Genomic DNA, 18,693 nt, shown 5'->3' on the forward strand with positions numbered 1-18,693 from the left:
CATTGGCAAAGAAGAAGGCTAATGGAATTGTTGGAGTACAAATTGAAATCTTTCAACAAACTGATGCAGCACTAGAGGCACTCACTCATCTATACCAAGAAATTTGGAAGACAGTTACCTACCCAACTGATCAGAAGAGATCTATATTTGTGCCTACTCCAAAGAGAGCTGACTGAAGGGAATGCAGAAGTTATCAGACAATATCATTAACATCTCAAGTAAAATTTTGCTAAAGATCATTCAAAAATGGCTGCAACCATACATTACCATAAAACTTCTAGAGGTTCAAGCTTGATTCATAGAGGATGTGGAATGAGGGATATAATTGATGACATCTGCTAGATCTTGGCTGAAAGCAGAGAATACCAGAAAGATGCTTACCTATGTTTTATTAACAGTACAAAGGCTTTCGATTGTGTGGATCATGATAAGATAGGGACAACATTGCAGTCAATGAGTTTTCTGGAACACTTAATTGTCCTCTTGAGGAACTTGTACATTTACCAAGAGGCAGTTGTTCTAACAGAACAAGGAACACCGAATGGTTAAAATTTAGGAAAGGTGTGTGCCAGAGTTGTATTCTTTCATCATGTTTATTCAATCTGTATGCTGAGCAAATAATCTGAGAAACTGGATTATATGAAGAAAAACGTGGTATCAGGATTTGAGGAAGGCTCATAACAACCTGTGATATGCAGATGATACAACCTTACTTGCTGAAAGCAAAGAGGACTTGAAGTATTTACTAATGAAGATCAAAGAGTGCAGCCTTTGCTATGGGTTGCATCTCAATGTAAAGAAAATAAAAAACGTCACCACTAGACCAATAAACAACACCCACATAAATGGAGAAAAGATTGAAATTGTCAACAACTTCATTTTGTTCAGTTCTACCGTCTACATTCATGGAAGCAGCAGTGAAGAAATAAATGACGTGTTGCATTGGGCAAATCTGTTGCACACAACCTCTTTAAAATCTTCAAAAGCAAATATGTCAATATGAGGACTAAGGAGCGCCTGACCTAAGTCATGGTATTTTCAATAACCTCATATGCATGTGAAAGTTAACCAGTGACAAAGGAAGACTGTAAAAAATCGATGCCTTTGTGTTATGGTGTTGGAGGGAACAGTAAAAGTACCATGAGCTACAAAAAAAGCAAACCAATGTGTGTTGGAAGAAGTGTACCCAGAATGCTTCTTGAATCCATGATGGCCAGACTTCATCTCTCATACTTTGGACATATTACTAGGAGGGACCAGTTCCTGCAGGACATCATGCTTGGTAAAGTGGAGGGTCCGAGAAAAAGAGTAAGATCCTCATGCAGCAATGGGGTCAAATATAGCAGCGATGGTGAGGTCAGCACAGAATTGGGGAGGGTTTTGTTCTGTTGTGTATCACATTACAATGAGTCAGTATTGACTCAATGGCACCTAAAAACAACCACTTATTTCCATGGGATTTGCTTTCTGTCCTCAGACAAGCCTGACCTGAGACGGCACCCATGAAATGAAGGAGGGTCTTCATGAGTCGGTCTGGTTGTCATTGATCTTTTGAGGTGACGGATGTCTGCAATATGGTCCAGAAATTCTCTTGTTGGTCCCCAATGCCCTTAGTTCTGTCAGTCCAGCATTTCCTCTCTGAGGTACAATTTCTTTTGCATAGTCTTTATATTTAGAGTAGTTTTAGTTGTAGTGGGAAGGTGTGCAGAACCTATAGATGCTTCCATATACCTTTCTATTCCACTTACACAGTTTCTCAGGGTTCTAACATCTATTGTTGTTCTGTGCCATTCAGCCAGTTCCAATTTATAGCCCTGCCCAGAAAGATTTACAGCCTCGGAAACCCTGTACAGGGTCTCTATGAGTCAGAACCGACTCCATGGCACATAACAACAACAACATAGGGTTTCTAAGGATATAAATCTTTATGGGAGCAGAAAGCCTCCTCTTTCTCCTGTGGAGTGACTGGTAGACTCAAACTGCCAACCTTGTGGTTAGTAGTGCAGTTCTTTACCTTCAGATCAACCGTGTTCCCAACAACATCTATTAGTATGGTCTATATTTATAGTTTATGGAGTAATACTAGTGAACCATCATTATTACTGAAAGCTATAGTCTACATTACGGTTTACTCTCTATGTTATATAGTCCTATTTGTTTTGAAAAATACATAACGTCATGTGTCCACCATTACTGTATCTAACAGAACAGTGACATTTTGTGAAATGCCATCAAATCAGTTCTGGCTCATAGTGATCCTGAATTCATTTGAACCATCTGACCTTGTGGTTAACAGTCTAGTGCTTTTCCTACCATGTCACACGAAGACTCTACAAAAGAATTTTACTGCCTTAAAAATGCCCTGGGCATCATCTCCTCACCCCATCCCTCCTCCACCTGAGTCCCTGATTGCCTCTTTATACTGTCTCTGAATTTTTTCCTTTTTTCCAATAGCAATGAGTTAGAATTATAGCCTGTACGGCATATTCTGACTGCCTTCTTTTACTCTGCACTATGCATTTCAGGCTCTTCCATGTCTGTCCATAGTTTGCTAGTTCATTTTTATGAATGGATGAAGAGTATCCCATTAGATGAATGCTTGTCTATCCTGAAGGCATCTTGTTTGCTTCCAGTTGTGGGCAATTATGAGTACAGTTGCGATGAACATCTGTGTGCAGATACATGAGACGTAAGTTTTCAATTACTTTTGGAAAATACCTAGGAACGTAATTCTAATAGGCATGCAGTAGTAGCTTAGTGCTTGACTGATTCTAAATCAATGATGACATATGCCTTGTTTAGCTCCTCTATGTCCAGGACTTCAAACCCATCTGTACCATCTCAATCATGAATGATAAAGTGAAATTGGAACAGGTTTCTTCGATGAAAGTTAACATGTTCTTCATCTGGACTGATTTATGAAGAGTCTCCAAGTTCTTTAGAAAAGCTTCGTGGTTTGGAATTAGCATCAAAATTTATTCCAGGAATATAGGTACTTTGAGACTCTCCTGAGAAAGTTCTGGAAGACACAGAACCCCAGGATCATATATTTGAAGTATCATTTTTACCTTCTCTTCTTCTTCCATTTCAGTTGTCAGAATTTGAATTTTGTGCTTTAGGCTCTGAATACTCCCAGTCACTGACAGTGTAGTCTCTACTGTTTTATCTTCTTCTTCCTGCAATAATGCCAAACCTTCTTCATTAGCTCTGTGCTGTACTTTTTCCATTTCAGTAGATTTGATGCATTAGTTATATTTTTCAAATTTCAGGGAGGGACTTTCCGAGTTTCACACAATTGTAGCAATCTTTATTTTTCAGAAAGTTCAGATGGTACTGAATTTGTTCATTTCTTCAATAGTGTTACTCAAAATTGTTATTACTGATTCTATCATCGTTTGCAAGTATTCTCTGTTTGTCTTTGAAGGGGGTTTCCAGGTTTTTCTCTTGGTGGGAGCTATCCTGATCTGGTTTAGATTAATAGCCTTTGTTTTACTTCCCAGTGTGTTTCTAACCTCTTTCTCTGACAACTCCTCTTCCTCATAAATTTTTCTTTTGGGATTTCTTTTTTGATTGTGGAGACTTTTTCTTATAGGCTTTTGTTTGGTCTGACATCTTGATGCAAATAGAACAATAATACAGTACTTTGAAATTTTATTTTGGCTCTGTTAATCATTTCTTTTCCTGATAGTTTTTATTTAAAAAAACATTTGACCCAGCAGTGCTTCACATTTGGTGTATAAACTGTTGGTGTCCAGTCCAATAACTCCTCCTCAATCATCTGGCTAGCAGCGCTCAGAGCAATTCCCGCTCAAAAGACCAAAAGCCAGTAGACCTCCATCCATTTTCTTTCCATACTTCTGCATCATTCAACGTTTTGCCCATGGAATCCTTCAATAATGCAAATTGAGTCTTGAATTTTTTTTTTTTTTCTTCAATTCCAACGGCTTCAGAACTGCTGAGCATGTTCTTCCATTTTGATTCTCTAACTCCAGATCTTTGCACATTTCATGATAATATTTGGCTTTGGCTTCTCTTGCTGACCTTTGAAATTGTCTATTCAGCTGTTTTACCTCCTCATTTTTTCCATTTCCTTTAGCATCTCTACACTGGAGAGCAATTTTCAGAGTCTGTTCTGACATCCAATTTGGTCTTTTCCTTCTTTCTTGTCTTCTTAATGGCCTTTTGCTTTCTTCCTGTATGATGTTCTTGATGTCGTTCCATAAGTCCTCTTATCTTTGGTCACTATTATGTAATTCATCAAATCTAATGTTGATATAATCTCTAAATTTAGGTGGGATTGGTACAGTAGCAGCAAGAACTGTGAGGATGGCAACAGTCCCTATGTTTGATTTTGTTGTGGTATGTTTGGTATAAATTGGAACTGATTTTTGGTTTCTTTGTTGTGATTTTTGCTAAGTGCCAGTGAGTAAATTTCTGACTCATAGCAACAATGTATAGTATTTTCAAGGAATACCTGGTGGGTTTGAACTGCAGGCCTTGTGATTCCCAGTCCAGTGCTAATCCTACAGAGCCACACCAGGAGTTCAGAAGGAATTCTGTACACTTTGATCTTCATCAGCAAGCAAGGTTGTATCACCTCCATATTGCAGGTTGTTAACTAGTCTTCCTCCAATCCTAATGCCATATTCTTCTTCATATGATCCAGCTTCTCATGATTTGTTCAGAATACAGATGGACTAAATATGGTGAAAAGATACCACCCAGACAGACAACTTTCTTGTTTTAAAACTATTTGTTGTTGTTGTTGATAGGTGCCATCGAGTCAGTACTGACTCATAGCAACCTTATGCACAACAGAATGAAACACTGCCTGATCCTGGATCAACTTCACTATCGTTGCCATGCTTGAGCCCACTGATGCTGCCACTTGGTGAATCCATCTCGCTGGGGTCTTCCTCTTTTTCTCTGACCCTCCACCCTACCAAACATGATATCCCTTTTCATTGACTGGTTCCTCTCTACAATATGTTCGAAGTATGAGAGAAGAAGTTTGCCCATCTTGGCCTCCAAGGAGTACTCTGGCTGCACTTCTTCCAAAATGGATCTATTGGTTCTTTTAGCATCCCATGGCACTTTCAATATTCTCCTCCAACACCATAACTCAAAAAGCATAAATTCTTCTATGGTCTTCCTTATTCACTGTTCAGCTTTCACATGCATATGAGGTTATTGAAAATACCATGGCTTGGGTCAGGCGCACCTTAGTCCTCAAGCTGGTATCTTTGCTCTTCAGCACTTTTAAAAGGTCTTGTGCAGCAGATTTGCCTAATGCAATATCATTTGATTTCTTGACTGCTGCTTCCATGAGTGTTGATGGTTGATCCAAGAAGAATGAAGTCCTTGACAAGTTCAATCTTTTCTCTGTTGATAAGAATGTTGTTTATTGGTCCAGTAGTGAGGAGTTTGGCTTTCTTTACATTGAGATGCAATCAAATACTGCAGGCTGTGCTCTTTGATCTTCACCAGTAAATATTTTAAGCCCTCTTCACTTTCAGCAAGCAAGGTTGTATCATCTGCATATTGCAGGTGGTTAATGAGTCTTCCTCCAATCCTGATGTCACATTTTTCTTCAAAATAACCCAGCTTCTTGGATCATTTGCTCAGCATACATGTTGAATAAATATAGTGAAAGAATACAACTCTATCACACACCTTTCTTAATTTTAAAACATTCAGTGTTCCCATGTTCTGTTCGAACAACCATTTAAAACTATTTAGAATCTGTTCTGTTCTGTTCGAACAACTATTTAAAACTATTTAGAATCACCAAATTTGGAAGCAAACTATCTGGCCTACTGATTGGAAGAGATCCGTATTTGTGCCCATTCCAAAGAGAGGTGACCCAAAGGAATGAAGAAATCATCGGATTATCTCTTTGATATCCCATGTGAGTAAAGTTTTACTAAAGGTAAAACAGAAACAGCTACAAGCATACATTGACAGAGAACTTCCAGAGGTTCAAGCCAGATTCGGAAGAGGCTGTGGAACAAGGGATATCATTGCTGATGTCCATGGGTCTTGGCTGAAAGCAGACAATATCAGGAAGATGTTTATCTGTGCTTTATTGGCTACGCAAAGGCTTTCGATTCTGTGGATCATGGCACTCTATGGACAACATCACGAAGTATGAGTATTCCAGAACACTTAATTGTACTCGTGAGGAATCTCTAACTGGACCAAGAGGCAGGTGTTCAAACAGATCATGGGAACACTGAATGGTTTAAAATTAAGAAACATGTGTGACAAGGTTGTATTCTTTCACCATACTTATTCAACCTGTCCTGGTGTGGCACTGTGGGTTAATGCGCCTGACTGCAAAGCAGTTTGAACTGCAAGGTCGGGGTTCAAGCTCACCAGCTGCTCCTCAGAAACCCTATACTGGTTCGCTATGGGTCAGAACCAACTCAATGGCACTTAACAACAACAATAACATTCAACCTGTATGCTGAGCAAATAATCCAAGAAGCTGGGTTCTATGAAGAAAAATGTGGCTATATGCAGATGAGTCGACTTTGCTTGCTGAAAGTGAACAGGACTTAAAACATTTACTGATGAAGATCAAAGAGCACAGCCTTCGGAATGGATTACTTCTCAATGTAAAGAAAACAAAAAATCCTCACCACTGGACCAATAAACAACATTCCTATCAACGGAGAAAAGATTGAAGTTGTCAAGGACTTCAAGGACTTCATTCTTCTTGGATCAACTATTAACACTCATGGAAGCAGCAGTCAAGAGATCAGACGACATACTGCATTAGGCAAATATGCTGCACAAGACCTTTTAAAAGTGTTGAAGAGCAAAGGTGTCAGCTAGAAGACTAGGGTGCGCCTGACGCAAGTCATGTCATTTTCAATAACCTCATGTGCATGTGCAAGCTGGTCAGTGAATAAGGAAGACTGTAGAAGAATTAATGCTTTTGAGTTATGGTGTTGGAGGAGAATATTGAAAGTGCCGTGGGACGTGAAAAGAACCAACAGATCCATTTTGGAAGAAGGGCAGCTAGAATACTCCTTGGAGGCCAAGATGGCCAAACTTCGTCTTTCATACTTCGGACATACTGTTAGGAGGGACCAGTCACTGGAGAATGGATATCATGTTTGGTAAGGTGGCGGGTCTGAGAAAAAGAGGAAGACCCCCAACAAGATGGATTGGCCAAGTGGCAGCATCCATGGACGCAAGTGTGGTAACAATAGTGAGGTTGGCCCAGGATTGGGCAGTGTTTCGTTCTGCTATGCATAAGGTCGCTATGAGTCGGTACCGATTCGATGGCACCTAACAACAACAACATGTTTTGTTCTACACCATAACACAAATGCTTGAGCCTACTGCTGCTGCCACTCTGCCAGTCCATATTTTTGGGGATTTCCCTCTTTTTCACTTACCCTTCACGTTACCCAGCATGATGTTCTTCTACAGGGACTGGTCCTCATGATAATATGTCTGAAGTATGAGAGACGATGACTGTTCATTTTAGCTTCTAAGGAACATTCTTGTTGTAGTCTTTCCAACGCACATTTGTTTGACATTCTGGCAGTCTATGATACTTTAATATTCTTTCTCAACACCCTAACACCAATGCATCAATTCTTCTTCAGTCTTCCTTATTCATTAAGTCCTCGTTGCTTTCAGCAAGCAAAGTTGTATCATCTACATATCGCATGTTGTTAATACGTCTCCCTCCAATACTAATGCCATATTCTTCTTCATATAATTCTGCTTCCATAGTTCACAAAGTCGAATGCTTTTGAATTGTCAGTGCAACACACGTAAATATCTTTTTGGTATTCTCTTCTTTAAGCCAAGTATCAGCAGTGATATACCTATTTCAATGTCCTCTTCTGAATATGACTTGAATTTCTGTCATTATAAAGTTGCAACCATTTTTTAAGTTATATTCAGCAAAATTTAACTTGTATGACTTGTATGTGATATTGATTACATGGTTTCATAATTTCTGATTTATGGACGTTAAGCTTTCTTTGCAATAATCGCAATTATGGATATCTTCTAGTTGATTTTCCAGGTAATTGTCTTCAAAATTTTTCAGTATGAACTGGTAATTGTTTCCATTTTAGCAACAGTTTCTTGAAATATTTTCACTGATGCTCCTGCAATTCTTGGAGCTTTGTTTTCATCCAATTCCTTCATTGCAGCTTGGACTTCCTCTTTCTATATCATCAGTTCTTGATCATATGCTAACTTTTGAAATGGTTGAATGTTGACCAATTCTTTTTGATACAGTGATTCTGTGGGTTTTGGGGGTTTTTTATTATCTTCTTTTGATGCTTTCTGTATCATTCAATATTGCCCATAAAATCCTTCAATATTACATGGCTTGAATTTATTTTTCATTATTTCAGGTTGAGAAATGCAGAGTGTGTCCTTCCTTTTTTTGGTTTTCTAACTCCAGGTCTTTTCATATTTCAATGTAAGTACAGTACTTTACTCTGTCTTCTTGAGATACCTTTTTACATTTTCTATTTAGCTTTTTTTCTTCACTATTTTTTCCATTCATTTTTATCTCTCCTACATTCAAGACCAAGGTCCAGAAACTCTTTTGACATCCATTTTGGTCTTTTCTTACTTCGCTGTGTTTTTAATGCCCTTTTGTTTATTTTTTTCACCAGGTATGGTTTTCTTATTGTCATCCTAGAACTCTTCTGGTCTTCAGTCATTAGTGTCTAATGCATCAATTGTGTTCTTGAGATGGTCTTGAAATTCAGATGGGATATATTCAAGTTCATATTTTGGCTTTTGTGAACTTGTTTTTAATTTTCTTCAGCTTAAGCCTGAACTTTCATATGAGCAATTGATGGTCTGTTCCATAGTCTGCTACTGGCATTATTTTGGCTGATAATATTGATTCTTTCCCTCATCTCTTCTTTACAGATGTATTCAGTTTGATTCCTGTGTAGTCCATCTAGTGTAGTCCACAATTGTAGTTGTCACTTATGTTTTTGAAAAAGATGTTTGCAATGGAAGTCATTGGTACTGCCAAATTCTATCACATGATCTCTATCATCTCTTCTATCACGAAAGCCATACTTTTCAGCTATTGATCTTCTTTGTTTCCAACTTTTGAATTCAAATCAACAGTAATTATCAGTGCATCAGATTGCATGTTTGAATAATTTCAGATTGAAGAAGTTGGTAGAATTCTTCAATTTCCTTATCTTTAATTTTAGTGGTTGGTGCATGCATTTGAGTCCTAGTGGCATTAATGGGTCTTCCATCTTAGCACACGTATACCATCCTATTACATACAGTGTTGTACCTCTTGATAGATCTTGAAATGCTCATTTTGATTATGAATGTGACACAATCCCTCTTGCATTTGTCATTCCCAGCATTGTAAACCATATGTTTTTCTGATTAAAATGGCCCATACTGTCCATTGTAGTTCACTAACTGAGGAATATGATCTTTATGTGTTCCATTTCATTTTTGATGAATTCCAATTCTCTTTTGTACATCATTTGTACATTTCTTGTTCCAACTATCAGTAGATGTTTGCAGCCATTTTTTCCCCCCATTTTGAGTTTTGCTCCATCTTCAAATGAAAGTCCTAAAAGTTCTGCTACATCTATGGCATTGGAGTACCTTTATTTTGAGGAGGTAGGTCTTTTTCATTTGGATTTTTGTGTCTTCCACCTGAGGACATCATCTTCTGGCACTGTAGCAGACAGTGTTTCATTGCTATTCATACGATTTTCTATTACTAATCCCTCTGAAGTAGACTGTGTATTCCTTCTTCCTGGTCTGTTCTTATTCTGAAAGTTCCATTATAATATGTTCCTCATGGATGACGCTGTTGGTATTTGAAACATCAGTGGCCTAGCGTCCTTCAGTACAGCAACACACAAATCACCACTGTACAATGAACAGTCAGATAAATTGGGTGTATAGAGATGGCAGTTGAAAAAAGAACAAAACATTGAAGCCAGGAAAGGCTAAGTGTTGTGGTCTATCTATTAAGGTGGAATACTCTGAATTGAGTTAAAAAGTATAAAGACTGTGGTTTCTGCTTTTGTTACCACATTATTGTCAAGCTAGATTTTTAACAGTTTTGATAGTAAAGTACCAGTGTTCTGTTTCCACCAAGAGAGTGAGTCACAGAATTTCCGGCCCTTTCCTGAAACAAACAAAATGCTGACAGTGTATCTTAGACCGTGGTGTTCAAAACCCTGGCAGAAGAAGTCAGTGATCCTTGAGAGACAGAGAGCACAGAACTGAGGTCTTGATTTTCTACACTTACTGCCTTCGTAAAGATTCCAGATAGCACTCATGGAATCTCTCTGAAGAAGAGTTTGAAAGAGATCTGAAAGTCTAGGGAAAACAAGGAAGCTAGAATTTGTAGGCAGAGTGTTGGGAAATTAAACAATGCACAATAATTGAATCCTGATTTGAGTATGAAGGCTATCCCAAAGCTCTCATACAAGAAAAGGATATGCAATCATGAGACTATATCTTCTTTTCACCAACTAGGCTGGAGAACTTCATAATCAGTGGCCTTCTGCCAGCATACTCTGAAGGGTCACACTCCAGTGGTAGCTAATCATTTGTTCTAAACAAATTGCTTCTGTAGACCCATATACCAAATCTTAAAAACATGATCTTAAAGTATCAAACTATTACCAAGTAATGAATTACAATCCAACACAAAGTTAAAAGAATGTTGGAAGACAAAAAGTAGTCAACATCCAACATGGCAAATATCATGACATCTACTATCAATCAAAGTTTACAAGGCATGCAAAGAAAATATAATATAGAGGTCTTCAAAAAGTTCATGGAAAAATGATAGTAAAAGATTATGGAATTTTTCCATGGACTTTTTGAAGCCCTGTAGTGTAGGAAGGCAATGTTGACTATTTTGTAAGACAGTGTTGCTACTATGTCTACTTTTTCACCATCTTTTGTAACTCAACACGAAGTTAATAACTCTATGTCAGTAACCCAATCAACTATCAATATTACCATCATTTTTCTTTGATTTGTATACTTCTGGCATCTAGAGGTGAAGGGTCAACAAAGCTTCTGATGTATTTTGGAGGAAACTGGAAGACAGAGATTCCTACGTTTCTGAATCCCAATGCATTTCCTTGCAAAATCAAAAGTGCTTCCTCTGAATCTTCTAATGGAATCCAATCTAGGCATTGCCTCTTCATCTGAGATCAACAGGCCCCTATTCTCTTCCTCTTATCTGTGTCAATCTCTGCACCTAGCAAATCATATTACAATTCTTAGATATGATTTATGCATAATGCACATAATTCTCATACATGGAGGCAAGTACCCTACTTCCTGTGACTCACAGGGCCCACCGAGGTGCCCAGAGCATAGAAAATGCAAAAGTAAATGTCCCCAAGGGAATGGGTGAGTGGCTGACTGGATTTGAGGCTTTGTGCTCTTGTCTCTCCAAGTCTCTTTTGCTTCAGGAGTCGTGGAGCTGTTCCAAGGCAGTGACTCTGACTTTACCCAGAGCCTCAGGAACAGAGCCCATAAGGGCCAGGGTGCAGATCGACATAAGTTGTAATTAGCTTCTTGCCTTCAACTGCAAAGTCATCCTTATCTCAGGTGATTAGTCAGCTTTGCAATCAGTCAGATTGCTTCTTCTATGTTATTGTTGTTGTTGTCATGTGCCGTGGAGTCGGTTCCGACTCATAGTGACCCTGTACAGGGTATCCGAAGCTGAAAATCTTTATAGAAAGCCTCATCTTTCTCCCACAGAACAGCTGGTAGTTTTGAACTGCTGACCTTAAGGTTCGCAGCCCGATTCATAACCACTATGCTACGAGAGCTCCTTTGCCTCTTCTATAGGCATGTGCTTTTGAGTTTGGTTTTGTTGAGTCACTGTGACCATGATTCTGTAAGGGATAATGAGGAGTGGCTTGAAGGAAAAATTTTGTTTGGGGAGCAGGAAATGCCTCAACCTTCTCTAAATCCACTTAGAATCTACATATCATTCCACCATATTCTTCTTGTGTTTGGGGCATTAAATAAAATAGAATGGGTTTCCTTCTCACAGCTTCAGAAAAATGATTACAGTATTGTAAAGAATATTACCTTAACACACATACTCAATTCTCACTACTTTTCTTTGGAAACATACACTGGCCCCACACCATAAATCACTTATACCCACAATCTGAATATGCCATTTACATTAAGGCATTTTGAAGTGTAGAAACATTGTGAAAGTTGACCCTTTAACATATTTCCACTGCAAGTGTTCCCAAAGTGATTGGATTTCTCATGAACTCTCTTTTATTCCCTTGAGACTTTATTGGACTATAGAACATTCATTTAAACTGTCTCTCATTGGAAGTGTTAGTAACATGAACTCTCTTTTATTCCCTTGAGACTTTATTGGACTATAGAACATTCATTTAAACTGTCTCTCATTGGAAGTGTTAGTAACATTTATTCTGTTGTTTATAAAATACTGCAGTCTCAATCTGGTGGGAACACTAGAGGTAAAAAAAAAACGTGATCCCAGAGCAAGAAAGTATGGCCAGGATTGACTGGCACTCGATTTATCTTTGACTGTCAGACAAGGGGAAATTTGGCAAAACACAAATGTGTAATTATATGCAAATATATTTACATTATCATATGTGTAGCTAATATGGCTTCCAGGTCTATAAAAAACACGTTATAAAATATTTAAGAAAACATGACTTCATACTACCTACAATTTCCTAGTAAATGAACAGTAATTTCATACTCATCATATCCCACATAAAGGCATGATTGTACATCTAATTTGCATGTACAAGGAGCTGAGGCCGAAAAATACACTAAAAATCGTCAACTGTTGACTTTCATACTCATAGATTATTCCAAATTGTATTAGGTTTACATCGTCACTAAATCTTAGATGGCAAAACACATGCAGCCCCAAAATTATCATGGAAAAGACAAGGTGAAATAATTGATGAAATGGGCTGTGTGTTAACATACATAGTTTTTGTTGTTATTTTAGTAATTTTCACAATTTGAGTGTTTCCTGTAATAATGTCCACATGACCGTTTCACATGAAACATGTTGCCAGCTCTCTTCCTTTCGTTGGGTTATGAAGGTCATCGAGCTCATCATTTCCTGGCACCCATATTTTAGGGCTGGCCAAGTCTGAGCAGGCTCTTGGCCATTTTTGCACAGATGGGCTTTTATATAAGTAGCCAAGTCATGATATATTTGCTGTGCACCAGGTGTTAGTGATAAATAGAATGTTCTCAGCCTCAAAATATTCACATCACCATCCAACTTGTGGTTAGCTACATATATTTTGGTTTGGGGATTGGAGTCACAATCAGTAATTTAAACCCAAGCAATTGTCGACTTTCAGAAAGAACATGTGCTGGTCTGAGCAGAGTTAATAGGAGGATTTCACTGTAGCCACAGAATGGCGGATGCCTAATATAACTCCGTGTGTTTTGAGTAGACAACCCACCTCATTTGATAAGTAGAATGGGAGTCACTCACAATTCTTCTACAGGGCTTAAAGAGAACCACCTAGCCGGCTGATGGTAAGTTGGGTGATTCGGAAAAACAAACAATCAAACCCTTGTTCTGTGGTCAGGTCTCCATGAGAAAGGAACAAAATGCATAAGATGTAAATTACAGCGAGGCTAGGTTGAGTAACCTACATGAAGCTGCTCCAGCAGACCAGAATGGTCAGCAACAGAATCTCAGGCATCTGCCTTTGAAATCACAGCTGACCAGTTGCAGTTGATATGTCCAGGGGTGGACTAGGTTGTGAAGATTTATGAGTCACTTCAGTTCGAGCTACCTAGTCATATGGAGAAGGTATCAGGAGGCATATTTTGTACTTGGATTCTTTTCATAGTGACTTCTTTTTGAATGCGGATAATTTAGGTGCTTTTTTCATATTCATTATAAACAAATTTTAAAATTCCCCCCCAGCAAATTTTACTGCCAGACTATAAACATCTCCTCCAGGCTAATGCTTGATATATGAGATCTTGAACCAAAGACATTTTGGGAGGGAAGTTGTTTTGCCTACTCATAATTTTCTCTCTGGACATACGATTGGATACTAAAGAGTACTGTTATCTATGTAAACATAAAAGTACTGGAACAGAAATATGTGTTAATATCAACCCATTACCATCAATTCAGTTTGGACTCATGGCAACCCGATATAGGGGTTTCGAGGCTGGTGATCCTTACCGGAGCAGACAGCTCAAGGTGGATGTGAATCACTGTTCTTAGGTTAGCCAACAAATACCCGACATATGTTAATGCAGTTATCTTAAATTTATAATCAATTAACAGATTTCCTTTCTTAGCTATCTTATACCATGTATATCTTTAGGCAAATAATACTTATCCCTATTATATACAACTTTGTTTACTAATGGGAACTCTTATGATGGTAGTGGCTGTGTGCCATCTAATCAGTTATGACTCACAGTGACGTTGTATAGAGTTTCTGAGTCTTTAAATCTTTACTGTAGCAGAAAGCTTTGTTTTTCTCCCACAGAACAACTGGTAGATTTGAACTGCTGACCTTGTGGTTAGGAATCCAGCTCTTAATCCACTATGGTATCAGGACTCGTAAGAGGAACTGGACATTGGATACAAGCAATTAAAGACACAAACAAAATTCAACAAATTTTTGAGTATCATAAGAAGTTATATTTCCCATCACACAACCACATTTGGCCAATCAGCTCAAAAGGAACTAAATGTGGTGCAAAGTAAAGAGTCCTAATGTGGATTTATGGGTTAATGCGCTGGACTTCAAAATTGGTTGAACTGGAAGGTCATCAGTTCAAGCTCACCAGCAGCTCCTTGGAAACCCGATACAGGGTCGCTATGGGTCGGAGCCGACTTGGCACTTAACAACAACAACAAAGAAAAATATACTCTGTGGGCTTCAAAAACCATGTGGAAACCTTTTGTTTGATTCTGTAAAGGGCATGTGATCAGACTGGACTTGATGTTGATCTCTGACTTGGAAGGCCTGTGGGAGTGAGCTCAGCAAGCATTGTTTCTGATGTAATTCACACAAAGGAATTCTGGTTCCAAAGAATGTTAGGGTGGGTAGATGCCTCTTCTTGTGTTCTTCCTGTTGAATAGGTGATCTGTGCATTGTGCTTCCTTCCCTCTCATCATACAACCTCACTCTCTAGCTTAGTCTTCTAAGGAGGAAGTACATCTTGGGCCTGCAGGGCAGCATCCATTCTGATGCGGAGCTGCTCAAGTGTGGTCTTGGTGCAGAATCCCAGGAGTCTTTTCCCTGTGGGATAGTGTGGAACATGAGTGTGATGAGCGTGTGTATTTGCATAGAGCAGTGGTGGGTGGAACAAACTTAAGTGTACTATGCTGTTGTTGTTGTTATGTGCCGTGGAGTCTGTTCCGACTCATAGCGACCCTGTACAGGGTTTCCCAGGCTGTAAATCTTTACGGGAGCAGAAAGCCTCATCTTTCTCCTGTGGAACAGCTGGTAGTTTCAAACTGCTGAGCTTGCGGTTCGCAGGCCAATTTGTAACCACTACCCTACCAGCGCTCCTTACATACTGTGCTACTAGCTATGAAAGGTTGGCATTATAACCTACTGACCACCAGGAGGTACCAAGGCTGAAACAAATGACTATTGGTTTCAGAAAATTCACAGCAGTGAACATCTTCTGTAGGGTTCATTTCTTCATGGACATACATGGTGCCATTGTTCGGTGGACTCAACTCTCCGACAACAGTTTGTATGTGTGTGTGTTTGTGAGTGTATACACGGTTGAGCAGACTTCAAAAAGTTGGTGAATAAATTCCATTACCTTTTTTTTTTTGAGTGTTACAAATGAGATTTGTTTTTTTCATTACAAGAAATTAATTGTAAACGGATTAAATAAAAGAATTGTAAACGGATTAAGATTTCTGTCATAATTATACCACAGATGAATTCAACATTAACAAAAACCAAACCCATTGCTGAGTTGGGTCTGATTCCTGACGCTGTACATCTGCTCCAGAGTTTCCAAGGCTGTAATCCTCTCAGAAGCTGACCTCCACATCCCTCTCCTGCAACCTTTTGGTCAGCAGTCCAGTGCCTGATCTTTGCACCACAAGGCTTCACAAGGGTTCCTTCTAATTTGACAGTAAAATTTCATTATTGTTTCATCCCATGTTTCCATGTATTTTTGAAGCTCCCTCATGTATATGTGTAGATGTTAATCTGTGTATTTGTCTATGTTTGTAACTCCTCACCTTCTGTTCCTCTTCTACTTGCTGACTCCTGTGTATTCCTCAAACCTCCATGCAGGTCCCGGTCCCCCACCTCAGCAGATAACGCATTTTCTACAAGCACATGTTCCAAATGCATTCCGAAGTTCTCCAGCCTTTCCAACTCAGTAGTGACCATTTGCCTTTGTTTGCCGCTGTGTTTAATGTCAGTTACTTTAATTTGATGTTTTATTTTAAGAGAGGGCACGCCCTTTATATGAGTGTAAACAGAAGAAGTATATAAAGAAGATAAAATTATAGTTTTCTTTCTTCTGTTCCCCCATGTGTCCCTATGATAATCAATGTGAAGTTTCTCCCCACTGTGTATTCTTCTGGTGTGGCCTGTGGAATAAAGCACTGGACCACATGGGCAGTTTGAACCACAAAGTCGGTAGTTTAAACTCAACAGCTGCTCCTTGGACACTCTGTACAGGGTCACTGGGAGTTGGAACCAACTTCACAGCACTACAACAATTGTCCTAAACGATTTTGTTTGGTTTTCTTCCCCCCACTCATTTAAAAACATTCATACTTGAATTCATACTTGAACTCGACGGCACTTAACAACAACAACAACAATACTGTATTAACTTTAGTCTAATTTGTTTTGCCACACATTGTTGTTGTTAAGTTCCTTTGCATGAGTTCTGACCCATAGTGACCATGTCTGTATAGGATTTCTGAGGAGTGGCTGGTAAGCCTAAACCACTGACCTTGCGGTCCAAATGACTTTGCATTCTAGCACATTAACCCACAGTGCCAATTTACTTCGGTCTAATTTATTTTTCCACAAATTGTTGTTGTTGTTGTGTGCCATGGAGTCGGTTCCGACTCATAGCGACCCTGTACAGGGTTTCCCAGGCTGTAAATCTTTACAGGAGCAGAAAGCCTCATCTTTCTCCTGCGGAACACCAGTTTCGAACTGGTGAATTTAAGGTTCACAGCCTGATTCGTAACCACTACGCTACCAGAGCTCATTTTTCCACAAATTACAAGTCCCTAAAAATTTTCAAAATCTCTACATATATTTCAAGGAGTACTGCTAATGTAGGCAATTGCAAACTGGCTGCTAACTGCAAAGTCAGCAGTTCAAATCTACCATCCATTCTATGGAAGAAAGATGAGGCTTTCTGCTCCTATAAAGATTTGCAGCCTCAGATACCCTATAGAGGTTCGCTATGAGTCAAAATCAACTTGATGGTACACAACCAACCACCATCCATATATTAATGTAAATATATATTTAGGATCTTTCTATGCATATATGTGTATAACTAGCTTATTAATTTAATAGCTGCATAATTAAATTCAGTTCTGCATATATTCTGCTTAATAGCTTGATACAACTGCCATTAATAATAACACGTAATCTTTGATAACAAACATTGAACAAAACCTTTCTTAATGGACTTTTTTTTATTATTCTTCACTATAGCAGATGTAGATTTCAGTGAGTTTATAGACGACTGTGCATAGGGCAACTCCATGTATTTCAAATTAGAACTGCATGTTACGGTTTTCCATAACTGTAAAAGTAGGTTGACAGACCTTATTTTCTGCGTGGACTCAATCCACCAACCTTTCAATTACTAGCCAAGCACTTAAGCGTTTGCACCACCCAGGGACTCCTAATAAAACCAAACTAAATCCATTGCTATGGGGTACGATTGTGCTCCCTAGGGTTTCCCAGGCTGATTTTTGGAAGTAGGAGTTCTGGTATGTGGTGCTACAGTATTAGCTCTGGACTGCTAACCACAAGGTCAGCAGTTCAAACCCATCAACTGCTCCCTGGAAACCTTATGCAGTGTCACTATGAGTCAGAACTGACTCGCTGACATTTAACAACAATGTCATTAAAGACCGCTGGTGGTACTGTTGGGTAAGCACTGCTAACCACAAGGTCAGCGGTTCAAACCCACCAGTCACTCCACAGGAGAGAGGTGAGGGCTTTTGCTCCTGCAAAGATTGATAGCCTCAGAAACTACAGGTGTGAACCCACCTGACGGCACCTAACAACAACAGCAATGTGCTTACAGTGTTCGCATTCATTTCTTTAACTTCTTAGCGTTATGGAATTCACGACATATCCAACTAAATGTACATTTTCATGAAATCGGCAGGCCTATGAATCATACATTAGAATAACAAACATTTCAGAAATATTTCAGTTAAATTCTAGGAATATTTAAATATGGAAAAGAATGTCATGATTAGGAAAACATTTACTTTGGGTTGTATTTCTAGTTATTTCTTTTTCACTTTGTGTGTTTACTCCCATTTCTGCCGAGTTCAGTGCTTTCCATAGTGATTGGCTCTGAAATTTTCAAGTGCTAAATTGACGTTGTCAAGGACTTCATTCTTCTTGGATCAACTATCAATACTCATGGAAGCAGCAGTCAAGAGATCAGATGACGTATTGCATC

At 38.8% G+C, this 18,693-nt stretch overlaps 1 protein-coding gene and 1 pseudogene across 1 annotated transcript in view; one reads left to right on the forward strand and one right to left on the reverse strand.

The window, feature by feature from the left end:
• PARK2 (parkin RBR E3 ubiquitin protein ligase) overlaps positions 1-18,693 on the forward strand; it is a gene marked incomplete at its 5' end in the record, with an annotated part of 1,031,565 nt that overhangs the window by 89,141 nt on the left and 923,731 nt on the right. The window lies entirely within an intron of this gene.
• LOC102819243 lies at positions 2,808-3,863 on the reverse strand (annotated as a pseudogene).

The sequence above is a fragment of the Chrysochloris asiatica genome, unplaced genomic scaffold (assembly GCF_000296735.1).
Source record: "Chrysochloris asiatica unplaced genomic scaffold, ChrAsi1.0 scaffold00453, whole genome shotgun sequence".
Lineage (NCBI taxonomy): Eukaryota > Metazoa > Chordata > Mammalia > Afrosoricida > Chrysochloridae > Chrysochloris > Chrysochloris asiatica.